This window comes from Petaurus breviceps, unplaced genomic scaffold, assembly GCF_028583685.1.
Source record: "Petaurus breviceps papuanus isolate PSGF00001 unplaced genomic scaffold, PetGlider_PUasm1.0 173, whole genome shotgun sequence".
Classification (NCBI taxonomy): Eukaryota; Metazoa; Chordata; class Mammalia; order Diprotodontia; family Petauridae; genus Petaurus; species Petaurus breviceps.
The window spans coordinates 21290426-21307040 of NW_027185759.1; positions in this window are offsets into that span (position 1 = coordinate 21290426).

Sequence of the window (16615 nt, forward strand, 5' to 3'; positions counted from 1 at the left end):
GCCACTTACTGTTATAAAGATCTCCCTGGTCTCCACTGAAGTTTCTAAGATTTCAACTTGCACATAAATTGCTAGTCTGCAGCAGTGGAGGAAGTTTTCATACCACAAGTTCCCCAAATAATTGAAAATATAGTTCTAGACCATGATTATTATCAATCGACAAGCATTAGGGGGTGCCCTCCTTGTGCCCAGTTCTGGGCTTGGCACTTTACAAGCTAGATGCTTGTGAAAGTTCTTTGTAAAGCCCTACATGAATACTGAAAAATACTAATCTTTAAATGGAATCTCCCCCACCCTCCACCCCTTTCCATTGCATTGAACTTATTTTAGTTGATATACCGAATTACCCTCTTCATATGATTTGCTTTAGGGAGGAAGAGGGAAAGTGACACTTATTTATTAAAATACATAAAATAGTGATGGCCAGGAGCTACCCAGGATAGAATTGCTCATGGCACCTACCTAGTAAGAGGCTAATTTGGGGAGGGAGTGTGGTCTAGGGTAGGACACACAAGAGTGGAAGGTAACAGCTATTCCTCCCCCTAGCTTTGATATCGGTGTCTTTGTCTACAATTTATTTCATTTCTATTATTTTATTGGCCCAATAAAATGGAAGCAATAATAATCACTCCCTACTAACTCGATCCCTTCATGGTATGCTTTGATGCTGAATGAGACTATTTTCCCCTGCCATTCAATTCCTGTGGCTTATCCCTGCATTTGAAGCTCTAAAAATGGAGATTGTTTTGCTATACGGTGAGTGTCATTAGTGAATATTGAACTCAATGGCAGTGTGTACACACAGAAGCTACTTTTTGGGGAAAATGGTTGACTTTAACAATTTACCCAATGGGAATAAATAGTTAACATGATGTCAGATGTCCACTAGGACTTTCCTAAGGATCATTTCTCCATTTATGAAATAATTAGGAGGCCCCCAAATGACTTTGCCAAAAAAAAAATTTCTGTGCCTGGATATAGGGGGCAGGCATATAGCATGTATATGAATAAATAAATATAAAGTAATTTGAGGAGAAAGAGAGCATTAGCAAAGAGGTGAGGTTGGTGAAGGTCATAGAGGAAGTGACAGTTCAACTGAACCCTGAAAAAGAATAAGAATTCTGAGAGGTACAGTTGAGGAAGGAGTGCATTCTGGGCATGGGGTATAATAGTTTGGAATTGGGAGATTTGCTGGAATATAGAAGCAAGAAAGAAAGAGTATTCTGAAATAAGACTGAAGAGTAAGTTGGAACCAGACTATGAATTGTTTTAAATGGCAGACTGAGGAGTTTCTATTTCATCCTAGAGGCAATTGGGAGAAACTGAAGGCCTTGGCAGATTGGAGTGACATGGTTAGACCTATGGCTTAGCAAGAATAGTTTCATTATAGGAAGACAGGGAGAAAGAAGGAAAAATGACAAAGAAATGAAGGAAAGAAAGGAAGACATAAAGAAAAGAGATGAAATAGAAATAAGCAAAGAAAAGAAGGAAGAAAGAAGAAAAGAAAGACAAAGAGAAAGGAATAAAAGAAGCCTTAATTACATCTAGTAGTTGAGCATTTTTGTTTAAGGGGTTGTATAATCCAAGAGTTTTATTGGTGTGGTGCGTTGTTTACTTTCTCAGCTTCCACTCCCCTTTTTCCTGTTCTTATTATCTATCATCCATCAAACCTCTATATTTGCAGCTTAAAAGAGTCCAGATCCACTTTCATTAAATGAAACCCAAGTTCCTTATATTTATTGTGCCCATCCTGACCCATAAGAGGCTGCCAATCTGGGCACCCGAGTATTAGGTAAACAGTACAGTACATAAGAAAATTGGATTTTGTTATGAGCAGGACAGGACCAATAAAACAAATACCATGTTTTTTCTTTTCGATGGGTTGAGATTTAAATGAGTAGCACTGAATTTTATAGTGTCTTTGGAGCACCATTTTGACATTTCTAGTGATCGCCATAAACTTTCATTGCCCTGTAACAGTTTATTAAGCTACAGGGTCTTCATAAATATGCAAACTGGCCTAATAATATTGTCTGCCATGATTGCCCATCAATTTGCTATTGAAAGGGCACCGACCTAGTCAATAAAAATGTCTGCTGGTGGAACTGTCTGTGGCATGCTTAATCTCCAAGCTTATTTCATTTAAATGTTTCACTATAAAATGTTAAAATAATAGAATTGCATTATCTATACAAATGAAATGACTAGTTTCTTCATTAGGCTTGATCTCTTCTGTTTAACTACATTTCAGAAACCTGAAAACAGGTCTCAGCAGATATAAACTCCCAGTGGAACAACAAACCAAGATTACCAGCATTTGTTAGTATGGAGGCCTTGAGGCTAGAGGTTTAGAGCCAGGAAGGCCTGCATTCAAATTCTACTCTTGCTGCCTACTAGTTACATGACCCCAGGTATTTCTTTTAGTCCTTTGGGCCTTGACCATTCCCTTGATCTTCAGATGCTGTTGATGGATTGATGGAGGGAGTTGCTAAGTCATAGACACCAAAGAAACGCACATGTTCATTATTTAATGTTTAAAAATCTGCTTTCAAGTAAATCAAAATGTTCATTTGAAAATGTATTATTGAAGATAAGCTATACTTCAGTCCTCTTAGCTCCACTGAAGAAAAGGTTATACTGGGAAAAGTTAAAAAAACAATGAAGACCAGCTTAGCATTATTATTATTTTTTAAGACTAATTATCTTCTCCATTTTTTATTTTAATGTTATGTTCAAATGTGTGCTCTCCTTCTGGCCCAAAGTTTTCCATTTACCACAAAGAAAATTGTAATGGAAGAATCGCTGGACTGGAAGATAGGGTGTTTGGATACCAGTCCTGACTCTGACACTCTTCTAATTACCTCTGTGACCTCCCTGGTCCTCAGATCTTCATCTTTAAAACAAGATGGGGGAGGTGTGTGGTGGCTTAGATTATCTCTAGGTTCCTTCTAGGTCTAATTGTCCATGAAAGACGAGAAGGAGTAATGAATACAGTGCTGGACTTAAGTCAATAGGACTTGGGTTAGAATATCATCTCTAGTGCTTTCTAGTTGTGTGACCTTGGGAAAGTTCCCTCACTTTGCTTTGCTCCAGTTTCCTTATTTGTAAGACAATCATGTAATATCTATAACTTTGCAAGTTGTGGTGAACCTCTTATTAGATGATTAGAATATAAGCTCCTATAGGGAAGAGACCATTTTGATTTTTCATATGCCTAGAGTTTAGCAGTGTTTCTCAATATTCTAGTATATTAACACTTTTTGAAATGGCAGTCATCAGTGGGCTTTCTGTCCTTCCTTGATGTTATCTACAAATGTGATAGTCAGTCCATATATGTATTTAACTAAGTCATAGATAAAAATGTTAAATAGTAGCAGGTCAAAGATAGGTCCCTGTAGAAGTCTATTGGAGACCTCTTTCCATGTTGACATTGAACCATTAGAGATGCACTTTTTGGTCCAGCCATTTAACCAGTCCTGAATTCATCTAACTGTGTCACCATATAATCATTAGTTCTCAGATTTTCTCCATAAATGTTTGTAGTTGTTGTTATTACTGAACTAAAAATACCACAGAATATTAATAAACTATCTGACCTCAGCTCAATGAATTGCAGAAAGTAGATGTATTTATTGGTGAGAAGACCTTTAAAGGTTCCTTACAGGTCTGTCACATTTAAATGGTCTTAAAATAATCCTGAAATGTTGCACTTCTATTTTATGTTAGAGAAGGGAATAAATCAAGCATTTATCATTGAATAACATCTTTTTATCTGCTTTCCTATATTTAAAGAATGCTAATTAAAGAACTTATTTTATATCAAGGCTTCTTAACTTTTGGTCTGCAAATTTGTTTTTAAAAATATTTTGATAACTGCATTTCAATACATGAGTTAAACAGAGCATGGTTGAAGTTAGGAGCAAGAAACTCATACATATTCTCACTCAGTTAAGAATGATGTGCAGCTGACAGCATCTCAGTTGAATACTTACAGATCAACTCACTTCCTCCTTAAGCAGTTTAGAACACATAAATAGCCTAAGGAGAAAATTCCTGCCTGAACTTATATCAGGGGTATAACCCTGACTGCTTGCTGTCCATCACAAGGTTCTAACTACAGGGGTTTCCTGTAAGTAAATCTAACAAAACTTGGGCTCATTCTCCTGGCTTTGTGTGCCTCTTTCCTTGGAATTTTTGTGTTGTAAGTAGATGTAATATGGAACTTTGATGTATTGGTCTTTGACACAATATAATTGGTTTCCTTAGTATTCCTATGTATTCTATTTTGTCCACTTAAAAACTGGTTCTGAGAAGGGGTCCATAGGATTTGCCAGACTGCTGGAGTCCATGACAAAAAAGGAGATTAAGAATCCCCATTTTAGAGGAATAGTTCATCTAGCAGGGAGTGCAACAGTTTTTCTAATCCTTTACATGGTGCTTTCCTTTTCAGTTCTTGGTGATCAATCTGCTGTGAATTTCCATCAATGGATACCTTGGCAAAATGCACTATTTGATTGAATTACTTCATAGAACCATTGATTTGGAAATGTAAGAGATCTTAGAGGTTACCTTGTTGAAATGCCTCTTTTCATAGATGAGAAAAATGAGACCCAGGCAAGTTAAGTGACTAGTCCAAGGTCATACCTCTAACAAGTGGAAGAACTAGAATTCAGACCCAGGTCCTTCCACACTCCTTGACCCCATTTCAGAAAGTCACACAGGAGAAAACCAAGGTCAAAGAACATAGGTCAAATGTTGACCACTAATAAATAACTCCTGATAGTCCATAACTTTTATTGGGCACATTCATGGTGAGTCCTTGTGTACTTTTTGGGTTTATTTATAGTATTTCTGCTTCATTCTTGACCATACAAATACTAGCCACAACTCAAATCACTTTGAATTCTTTAGCTGTTGTTTGAAATTGGAAGTGAAAACCTGAAGCATTTGAACCAAGCACTAGAAGGTTTTTGTTTTTTTAAATGAAGGTTTAAAAATGGTCTAAGTTTTTAAATTCTGTCCATCATCTCTTTGTCTTCCAGCTTTCTTTCCAATGAAATCATTAGTAACCAGGACCTTTCATGTCAGCTTTCAATGGGAAGAACAACACCTTTAAAGATTCAACTTTGCCAAGCACTGTCCAGTTCTCTCGATTTTTTCCCGAGTTTCCCTCATGTTCCACCTCTGAGCTCTGGTCTTTTCCTTCTCTCTTTGTGAGCCTGCTCTGAAAGATTGGTACGATCCTGAGCATATATTTATTCCTTGCAGCAGGAGGGATAAATGAGAAAGCAGCTGGGCCTCTTTATCACATGCCAGCCTAGGTTTTCATTTAATACTGTACGAAATAAATTTTTGCCCACTTATTCACAATGTGCATTACATTATCTCCCCGTCTGCTTTTATTTATTCCTTCATCCACTTTCTTTCTCCTAGAGGTCATGAATTATAGAACAGTGACATGAGGTGCCATTTTCAATTCTCTGATCTTTATTCCCACTTCTCATGGCTGTGGGGAGGGGATGATGTTCTGGTGGGGAGAGAATTCAATTCTGATGGCTCCCACAGGAAGTGTGATTGGTGAGTGAATGCCACAGATGAAGACTGCACCTCTTGATACAGTGTTCCAGCTGAGCTTTTAAGAGATATGAAAGAAAAACAGATGACAGGTTTTCCTAAAGCAAAATGGGGGAAACTGAACCAGAAAGCAGGAGACATGTCCTAGATCTATGTGACCATGGGGAAATCATTTAACACTTGTGTCTCCATTTTCTCTCTTGTAAGAAAGGGACTATGAATGAGTGAAGGAAGGGACAAAAAACATTTATGAAGTATCTACTAAATGCCAAACAATATGCTAAGCATTGAGGATATGAAAAAGACAGTTTCTGCTCTCAGTTTCCATTCTGATAAGGAGAAAAAACTCAGGTCTTATCCATAGAATCGGAAGAGACTTCAGAGGTTATCTGGTCTGACCCAATAGTTTTCCATTTGAGGAAACTGACCCAAAGAATTTAGGTACCTTGACCAAGTCACACATCAGAGATAGGATCTGAAGGGAGGTCTTCTGAGTCCAGTTAGGATTGGGGCTAGGATAATATACTCCCTCCTTAGTTAGCTCTTCTTCCAAGTCACCAAGCTCAAGATGTAGTTATCTACAAGCATGAGGGGGTTGCAACATATTATGACTTTGCCATTTTGTCCCGGAAGTAGTGTGAAGGATGCCATCAGAGAAATGAATGTCTAGAAAAAAAGATGAGCTGGTCACACAAAGAGAGAAAGGTATGACTGATGGATAGCCCAGGTGGTCCCCTGATGACTATTCAAGCCCAGGCAATCTGAAAAAAGGCCAGGATCCCATAAAGTAGATTTTTTGGGAGGGCCTGGATAAGAGACACATAAAATGGGTAAGCATGAATAGATTCCAATCTGTTGTTGTAAGGAGTTCCCACAGCAGTGAGATCACTGACTTTTATCATGGTATCAAAGTATTTCTATACCTTTACAGATGCAGATCAGCAATTAATTTGTAATATCACTTTGTATAATAATATATGCATAACTTTAATATATAACATGATAGATAATCCATGACACTTTAAGGCTTACAAAGCACCTCAGAAATATCTCATTTGGGCCTTACAACAACCATGGAACATAGATGCTATTATTATCCCCATTTTACAGATGCGGTAACTCAGGCAGACAGGTTTAGTGACTTGCCCAGGGTAGTACAGCTAGTGTTTGAGTCCAGATTTGAACTCAAGTCTTACTGACTATAAGACCAGTGCTCTATGTGATGCACTACTTGGGAAGTCAAGTAACTTTTTTTGGCCAATAAGTATGACTTGAACCCCGGTTTTCCTGACTGTAGTTTTCTAGACACTTTCACAACGATGATCATGTCTGAGCCAGAAACCACTCTTTGTGATATTATCAACCCTATTATATAGCTGGGGAGCCTGAGGCCAGAAAGCTGCCAGGGATTTTCCAAGGTTCCAAAGTGAGTTAGCATAGAGACAGCATGAGAATCCAGGTCTTCTGGTCTCTGGGCCAGGGATCTTTCCATGATTCCCCACAATTTTGTAGAGCAAGATAAACAGTCTGCATGAAAGCCTTCTAAAAGTGGAGAGAGTACTACAGACGTGCAAAATTCCATGGTCTCATGTGAAAGGAAAACAAAGTGAACTTGGCTTCGCCCAGAATCCCCAGTGCTAGTAGATTAAAGTGTCAGATATTGCCTGCATCATGAGGTCCATTTTGCCTCCTAGGAAGAACTGAATGAAACCCCTTTTGGGGTTTAATGTGCTTGGCCATAGAAAGGCAAAGAGCTCATTAGCTTGGTGGGTCTTTTCTATCTCCAAAATCATTTGCAACTTCATCTCTCACCTAAGATCTTGTGTGAATTCATGGAAGGAAATGCTTTTGTCATTATTTTCCTACTCTTTCAAAATAAAATGCGGGTGATGTAGATGGAGGAGAGGCATTCATTTCATATTACTGGTTTCGATGGTAAATTCAGGGCCATTTGAAATCTAGATTCCAGGGAGACTTGGAAAGTCAGGCTGAATTTGCTTTGGGAAACTCAGGCTGTGATAGGACAGGGGCTCCCACCTGCTGATTCACAGACCCTTGGGAGTCACCGAGCTTTAGTGAGGTCACAGACATCTGTACCCCCAGCATTGTCTTTAGATTTTTTATTTAGTTAAAAAAATTGGCTCCATCAATCAATAACATTAAGAAACTACTATGTGCCAGGTACTTAGTGCTGGGACAAATCTAAAGAATGAAGTGATGCTTACTCACAAGGGACCTATGATGAATAAGTAAACGCACCTTCTGGAGAGGGGCTAAATGAGAGCTCTCTGGTAGGGCAGAGTTCCCGAGGCTCTCTAGCAATTAATCAATTAATCAAGAAGCCCTGATTAAGTACCTACTGTGTTCCATGTCCTGTGTTCAGTCCTGGGGCGGGGGGGCAGGGGAAGAGGGGCTAATACAAAAATGAAACCGTATCTTTCCTTAAAGAGTTTATCTTGTGGCATAGTTCCAGTTTCCATTCTGGTGGAGGGTTCTTTTGAGGGATTTGAAACAGCCTCCTGGGAGGGAGCATAGCTGAAATAACACCGAATCCAGAATCAGTTGGGCTATGCATTCTTGGGCAAAGCCGTTAATCTCCCTCAGCCCCAGTGTCTTCTGTTCAGCAGTCATGACCGTAATAGCGAGCATCCAGAAGGTGCGATCCCATTTCCTCCTCACTGCCACCCTGTGAGGGACTCGCTATTATCGTTCCCATTTTACAGGTAGGGAAACTGAGGCTGAGAGAGGTTAAAGTGCGTGTTCTGAGTCACACAGTCAGCAAGCACCTGAGGCAGGATTTATACTGAGTTCACCTGCACTCCAGATTGAGTTCTCTGTCTTCAGAATCCATAGGGCAGCTGGGTATTCCAGTAGTTAGAGCACCAGACTTGGAGTCAGGAGGACCTGAGTTCAAAGCCAGCCTCAGACACTTACTAGCTGTGTGACCCTGAACAAGTCATTTAACCCTGTTTGCCTCAGTTTCCTAATCTGTAAAATGAGCTGGAGAAGGAAATGGCAAACCACTCCAGTATCTTTGCCAAGAAAACCCCAACTAGGGTCAAAAAAGAGTCAGGACTGAAATGAGTGAATAACAATGAATCCTCTAAACCATGTAAAATACAGGATTTGACTAGGTGGTCTCTGGGGTCCCTTCCACTTCCAAGCCTATGATACCTTTCCAGGGACCAGGATACCTGGAAGGGGGATGATAGACAGTTAGGTAGCCCAGTGAGTAAACACATTGGACTTGGGAACAGGAAGACCTGAGTCCAAATCCCACCTTAGAAACTTGCCAGCTATGTGACTCTAGGCAATCATTTAAACAGTCTAAGCCTCAGTTTTCACATCTGTGAAGTGGGAATAATAATAACACCAGTGTTTGTGAGGATCAAATGAAATAACACATGTTCAGCACTTTGTAAACCTTAAAGCATGACATATATGCTAACTATTTTATTATTATTATTTCTCTGGTGAGAATTCAGCCCAGCCTATAATCAGTTATGTAGAAATAGACTTAGGAGCCTATGTATCATGTATCACTTGCCAAAATGTATGGGGGACCCTTTTCAAACCTTACACTGCCATATTAATGTCAGTTATTACTATTATTCAGTTATCAAATGCATTTTAGAACATTTCTTTGGGGATCCAGGGAGAGAGAGAGGGCCATGCTTTCCCCATTGTTCTCTGTATGAATTATTCTCGTGTTTATCTGGGCCTGAAAGTGAAGATGCTTTAATGGTCGTTTTTTTCCTCAATTAGGTGTCTCCCTTTCTTTCGGAAATTAATGGGGTTTTGGAATGAGCGTTAAGCAGGCATTTTGTTCAGCTCAAAAGAAGGATGCTTTGAATGCACAGCGGTTGTTTGGGGAGCATTGCTCTAAAGATCACTTATACCATCCCCCAGGAAGGTGTGGGGCCAAATTCTCTGCAGCTGTGTTAAATTACCTTTGTCTTTTATTCCTCTAAACCAAAATACCTCGACGCAGCTCGTGGGTTTGCTAAGCTTGTGTTCAGTTCTTTCCTAGCAGGGGAGAAAATGAGGCTGTGGGTCAGCATTTTCTCAGGCAGTTTTCCTATTTAGTTAAGGAAGGTAATTTGAGGCACTTTGGGTAGTGATGTGGGGAGATGGGGAGGCCAGAGGCATTGCTACCCTACCAGCAAGGTGAAGGCACATCTCCAAGCCTCTCACTCCTGAAAGATAAAGAAGTCTATTAACTGTTGTGGTATCTACTCTGATGAGTATGATCATAGCTTTAGAGCGGGAGAGGACTTCAGGGGTCAAGGAGGCCAACCACCTCATTTTACAGATGAGGAAACTGAGTCCAAGAGAGGTTGAGTAACTTACTCGAGATCACATTTAACAAATGTCTGAGGCAGGATTTGAACCCTGGCCTTGCTGACTCCATGTCTAGTCCCTTATCAGGTACACAATGCTCATCTTCTCATTAAGGTGGTTTTGACTGGTTCTCAAAGGATGATTATCCTAATTCTTGGATCCCTTATTCATCTTCTAATTAATTGGACTAATTAACTAATTACTTTTCATGTTTGTGCATTGATTCCTAATTTAGCTTGGTGAGCAGATAACTGTGTTGTTGTTCAGTCACGTCTGATTTTTTGTGACCCCATTTGAAGTTTTCTTGGGCAAAGATGCTGGAGTAGCTTTTCTTTTCTTTTTGTTTTTTTTAAATATTCTTTACAGATGAGGAAACTGAGGCAAGCAGTTAAGTGACTTGCCAAGGGTCACCCAGATAGTTTAGTGTTCAAGACTGGATGTGACCTTAGGTCCTTCTGACTGCATGACTGGCACTCAATGCCCAGGTGCTATGATCCTTTTTTAAAAACAGAGATGCAGACACTAAAATTATGCACAGAGAAACCTAGCCTGTTCTTGTCTCCAGTTTATTTTAACTATCCTACTATATGAGCTAGCGTGCATAAGGGACCTCCCCACTCCTCTGCTAGGATGCTGAAATTCCGGGAGTAGCCAGAGCAGTGTTCTTCCCATACCCCACAGGCCCCATGCTCCAGCTTTCCTTGTCCATGCCCCAATTGCCCACCATGGCTATCTCTAGCTAAGTTGTATGAGATAGTCTGATGAATAACTTTTATCTTTGCCCAATTTCCGTGGTCTTCATGACTAGATGTGACTGAACAAAAATGTGATTGAACAAAAATTGGCCTAGGGACCAACCTTCTACTGAGAAGCCTCTCGAAGTAAACTAGCCAGTCCTGAGACTGTATATACATTATGACATGCCCTATGGCATTTGGGGTTCAAGTGAGAGAATATAAGGAAGAAAACTACTTTGCAAACCTTTAAGTACCTCATATATGTTGGGTATGTTTTAGCCTGGACCTGTGATTACATTGGTATAGGTGATTCCTAATGACAGAAATTTCTCTACCAAAGCAAACTGGCACCTGTTTTGTACCTAATAGAATTGCAGAGTTGCCTGGGACACTGAAATGTTAATCATCTTGGGTCACACAGACTGCTTGTGTCCAAGCAGTTCTTTCTAACGGGGTGGTCAACTCTCTACCATTGCATCTTATTGTCTCTCAGAGTTCCTTTTTGATTGTGATCTTAGAGAGTTCCTTGCGGACCCTGAGAAGTTATGTGATTTTTCCATGTGATACTGATCACATATGTCAGAAACAGTACTTGGACCCAGGTCTTCCTGCCTCCGAGGCTGACCTGACTAATCCTCAGTGTTTCTCCAGAGCTGATGATGGTGGTATTGATACAATGGTGATCAGACAGGGAGTCCCAGGTAAATCCGATGAGTTTCTCTATCAACTTGATGAGATTTCAGCCCATAGCTCTTTGTTAGGAGGCATCTGAGAGATATGGGCACACCTCAGAGCCTAGCTCAAGAGACTTCAGGAGGACCTTGGTAATGGTTGCACCAAAACTCAAGAGGACAGAATCTTGCCAGAGGAGCCACTCTTTCCCAAGGTGTTTCTCCCAAAGCAAGAATTGAATTGTTATGAGAAATGCTGGCTGTTAGTATTACTCTTCTTATCTGAAGATGTTACATTTGATTTCTATTTTCCCCTGGGATGAGATGCTTTTCACAGTGCTGAGGCAGTAGAAACTACAGGCAAAGAGGAACTTTTGAACTCTCCTAATTTTTTTTTCAGTGACAATGACTTGGGGGTGGTGGTGTTTATAATTAGCCAGGACAGTTCTCCCCACATGCCGCATCTGCTCTTCAGTCAATGCCTGCTGCTTGAATGCACTTTGACAGCTGGGTTGACTGAGGCACAGAGTCAAATGGCTTGACCCAGGCCCCACGGAGTGACGGCTGCTTGGCCCACCTTGGGATCTGGGACCTTTATGGCATCCGATTATGTGCTGTAAACACTAGGCCTTCCTGGCTTAGAAATGCAGCTGCAGCCTCTTGGTGGAAAAAAAAAACCCAACAAAAACCCCCAAACCGGTTCCTTTCACATAGAAGGCATAATTAAAAACACAGCTGCAAATTGGCTCTTCTCAGCCTTTTTCCCTGCTGTCCCATAAAATGTGAAAAATACGGGCCTGCACATTGATTAGACAGACTCTTAGGGCTGAATTGTGTGTAATCTGTCTGCTGTTGGCAGTCTGCAATAAGTTCTCTGCTCTTCTGTTAGAATTTCAATAGAGAAGAGGAAAAAAATGCGGGAGACTGGGTGATTCTCCTTTGGCTTTGTGGCTTCTTCACAGACAGTGAGTGGGTGGTAGACATTCAAACTGCAATAGTTTTGCAACTTAATTCTTGGTAAGGCACAAGGGGTATTTATTTTATTTTTCTTGGTCCAGATATGTGATTTCACTGGTGCAAGAGACTTCCAGTGTGAAAGCTCCCTCTACCAATGTGGAACAATAACTCATATGTAATTTATAGTCTTAGAGAACTGTTGGAGAACCCTGAGAGGTTAAGGCCAATAGTCAACAAAATAGCAAATGGCAGAGGCAAGACTGAAACCAGCTGTTTTTGACTCCAAGGATGTCTCTCTATGCATTAAACCATCTCATCTTTTTTTTTTTTTAAGCAATTGGAGTTAAGTAACTTGCTCAAGGTTACACAGCCAGTTATTTCTGGGTGTGGTGGTAAGGATCTGAGCCCAGATTCGATCCCAGGTCATCCCGACTCTGGGACTGGTGCTCTTACTCACTGTGCCACCTGGCCTCCCCTAAGTAATTGGGATTAAGTGACTTGCTCAAGGTAACACGGCCAGGTGTTTCTGGGTGGGTGCTAAGTGTCTGAGCCCGGATTCGATCCCAGGTCATCCCGACTCTGGGGCTGGTGCTCTTACTCACTGTGCCACCTGGCCGCCCCCCCCCATCTCATCTTTCTTACATTTCCTAAGGGGCTTTAATTCATCTTCTGACAAAAGAATATAATCCGGGAAAACAAATGGCTATTTTAGGGATAGACGTCTCACAGTAAATGATGGACAAAGCTTAGAGATACAATTTAATTTAATTTAATTCAATTCAACAAACACTTATTAAGTGCTAATGTATACCAGGTTCTGAATTGTACCCTGCTGTCTGTTTTTATTTTTTTCCATTCTAAGAGAAGTGGTTACAATTCAATTGAGAAGCAACCAAGTGTGGTGGAAGAAATCCAAGGCATTTGAAGCTGAAAAGCCAGGGTTAGTATCTGGATCCATTATTTATTACACCCCGTGTGACCTTGAACAAGTCTCAAACATCTTGGTGCCTGACTTTCTTATGTGTAAATAATGAGGTTGGGTGAACTGACCTTAAAGATGTTTTGGAGGCAAAAACTCATGTTTCCTCAAGGTCGACTTTGGCCAGCTAATGAAGATGGGATAACCTTGTTCTGTTTTAATTTAAACCTAGTTGGGGCACAGTGGAGAGAAATCTAGGATCAATGGAAATGAATATGGGGTAGATTCTTGTTCATCATGAGGAGGAATTTTCTAAAAGTGAGAGCTACTCCCTAAAGGAACAGGAAGTCAGCCTCATGAGTTTTTGAGTTCCTTACCCCTGGAAGCCTTCCTGGAGAGACTAGATGGTTCCTTATAGAATCATAGATTATAGGAAATCATAGATTTCCTACAAAAGGGACCCCAGAGGCCATCAAGTCCAGGCTCCTCATTTTTCAGAAGAGGTAAGCAGACACAGAGAGGTTAATTAACTTACTCAGAGTCACACAGCTAATAAGCATCTGGGGCAGGATATGAACCCAGTTCATCCTGACTCTAGGTCTTGAATCTTATTTATTACAACATTATCCCTGAGGGGAGATTATAGAGATTTGAGCTTCTTGCAAGTTACAGATAGACTCAACTGAGGTGCCTTCCAGTGTGAAGGGTCTATGGTTCCAAGCCACCTTACAGTCTGTGGGAAATTGTCTTAATTTTTAAAATGGTGCTTTCTCCAACCTGTAAGTTATACTCTCATTAAATTTCTTGCATTTTAAAAGAAAATTTAGTGCACAAACATTGTTCCAAGTGATGTTCCTTGTGCATCTCATTCTCAGAGGAGCCTGGAACCCCATTCTTTCAAAAAACAAAACTAATGCCTGAGAGAAGAAAACACTACCAGAATGACTTTAAAGGCACGTGCAGAGGACAGGGTGCAGAGAAGGCACACTTCGAGACCCAGGCTCTCTTTTCCTCAGTCTTTCCTCCAGTTTTTATCCAAATAATGAGGAAAGGAGGGCTCTTGGTAGTGTTAACAGCAACTTCCCAACAGGATTCTCCAACTTAAACTCACTGCTTAGCTGAAGACATTTTGTAGCTACCTCCTTTGCAGTGCTCCTTCTGATAAATGGTAAAGTTTAGGTGGCATACTTGGCCCCTTGTTCAGGAGCCTTAACAAAAGACAGTGAGGGGCTGACTGGCTCTCCTTCAGCACCCACATTGCTCTGCCACCCTCCCCCCCCCACAAAGGAGATGGAAACAGGCAGTATTGCAGTAGTAACCTGCATCTAATCTCCTGCACCATACCTCCTGATTTGCCTGGAGAAAGACCAGGGTTGCTGAACCTTGAAAATATTTATTTCCCTCCCCTCACTCATTTACCCAGTGAAAGGTTTTCCCATTTAGCTTCTATTTTCCTATACCTGTTTGTTCCTAACTTATTTATTTGAAAGGGAATCAAACTGACCAAGTAAAAGAAATAGAAATTTACAGCACCTTGCTAGAAACACTCATAAGCCATCCACAAGCATTGACTGAGCACTATGTACCTGGTACTGGAAACACAGACAAAAATGAAACAGGCTTTGCCCTCAGGGAGCTGTCAGTCTAATCTGAAAGCGATATAATCTATGCTCATATAGAAGTGTACAAAGGGAGCTTGAAGGGACCCCAGAGTCCCTTGTCTAATCACAGGATCACACATCTGGAGTTGGAAGAGCCCTTTTAGGAGAGACAATTTTGTTCAACCCCTCATTTTACAGACAAGGAAACTGAGGGAGCTGCTTGAGGACGTATTGGTTTATAGGTGTCAGAGGTGGGATTTGAACCAGGTCCTTTTCCTCGAGTCAGCACTTCTCCCATCAAATTACATTTCTAGTTAGATAATCTCCCTCATTTTTATATCATTTCTTTATCTATATCATCTCTGTTCCTGTAACTATATATCGATCTGTAGAAATAGGTGGACATATTCAGCAAATACATTTGCTAAAAGTTATTCTGCTGAAGAAGCTAAATCTTGCTAGTTTTCCACCTACCTTCCAAAGGGGAGGGCTTTGAAAATCCAAGCCAAAACAAATCCCTCCTGTTATAATAAAGGCTTTGGCTTTCTAGTGTCAGGGGGGGATGCCTACTCTATAATTTAATCCCTCACAAATGTCATTCAACACTAAAATACTTGCACCAGAGCAGAGACTAGAGAATTATAGGCCACTTGGTGGGGAGAGGGGCGGCATACTTTAACCCTTGTACTGAGGAATCTCTCCAGAGAGCAGGACGCCTCTGTTTCCAGATTTTCTCCTGAATGATTTCCAGCCCAGGGGATTGACAGGTATCTGATTATCTGCCTAAGGGAAATGAAGGGCTAACCAACTGAAAGATAAAGATTGACTCCAGAGGGCTAGAGAAAGCAGTATATGTTACACTCAGCCAATGGAGACCCAAAAGGGGAATGTGCAGAAGAACGGCAGATTAGGAGCTAAACTTTATTTTGAAGACAAATATTACATAGTTCACCAATGAGTTCTTACCTGAATAGGCTGTCATTGTCACTGTCCTATACTTCTCTGCTAGGAAGATCCATGCCTTCCTGCCTGCTCTGTCCAGGAGGACAGGCAGATTCCTGATGTTCAAGACACCGACCTCTGCTTTGCTGGTTGAGTTACCCCATTCTGGAGGCTTCTGTCTTAGGGACTGACAGGGGTATCTTCCACCAATTCCAAGGTCCTAGAAATCAGAAGTTTTTAGTTCCTTCCCATAAAACTTGGCCTCTAGACTTGAGGGTTAACCAGTTTTTTCCTTATAAAGCTCAAATTCATTATAATAAGGGCTGTCCCATCATAGTCCAACCTAAGCTGTGTATGACTCTACACTAACTTTTCTGCTTCCACTTCAACAATCCTTTCCTTTTCCTGAGTCTGTTGAGCAGAGGTTAAGTGGAACATATTAAATTATATGACATAGGACAGTATTCAGGGTGTAAACCAAAGCCTGGGAATCTTAAGCCAGGAAACAGAAAAAGGGTATCTGAAATAGGATGTTTTCCTCTTCCATTCCTCTTTTCTTTCTATTTCTGATTCCCTTTCTCCTTTTTTCTCATCCCTCTTTCCATTGCCTTTCTCCTTCTCATTTCCCTCTCCTCCCATTTTCTCTTTCTTTCTATTCCCGTCCCTTCCCTTGCCTCTCCCCTCTTTTTTCCCCTTCCATTCTCTCTTTCCCTCCCTTTATTTTTTCTTTTCCTCTCCTTTCCTTCTCCTTTTCCTCCCTCTTTTCTTTTCTCCCCTCCCTTCCCCTCCTTTTCCTCTCTCCTCCCTTACCCTCCTTTTCCCCTCTCCTCCCTTCCCCTCCTTTTCCCCTCTCCTCCCTTCCCCTCCTTTTCC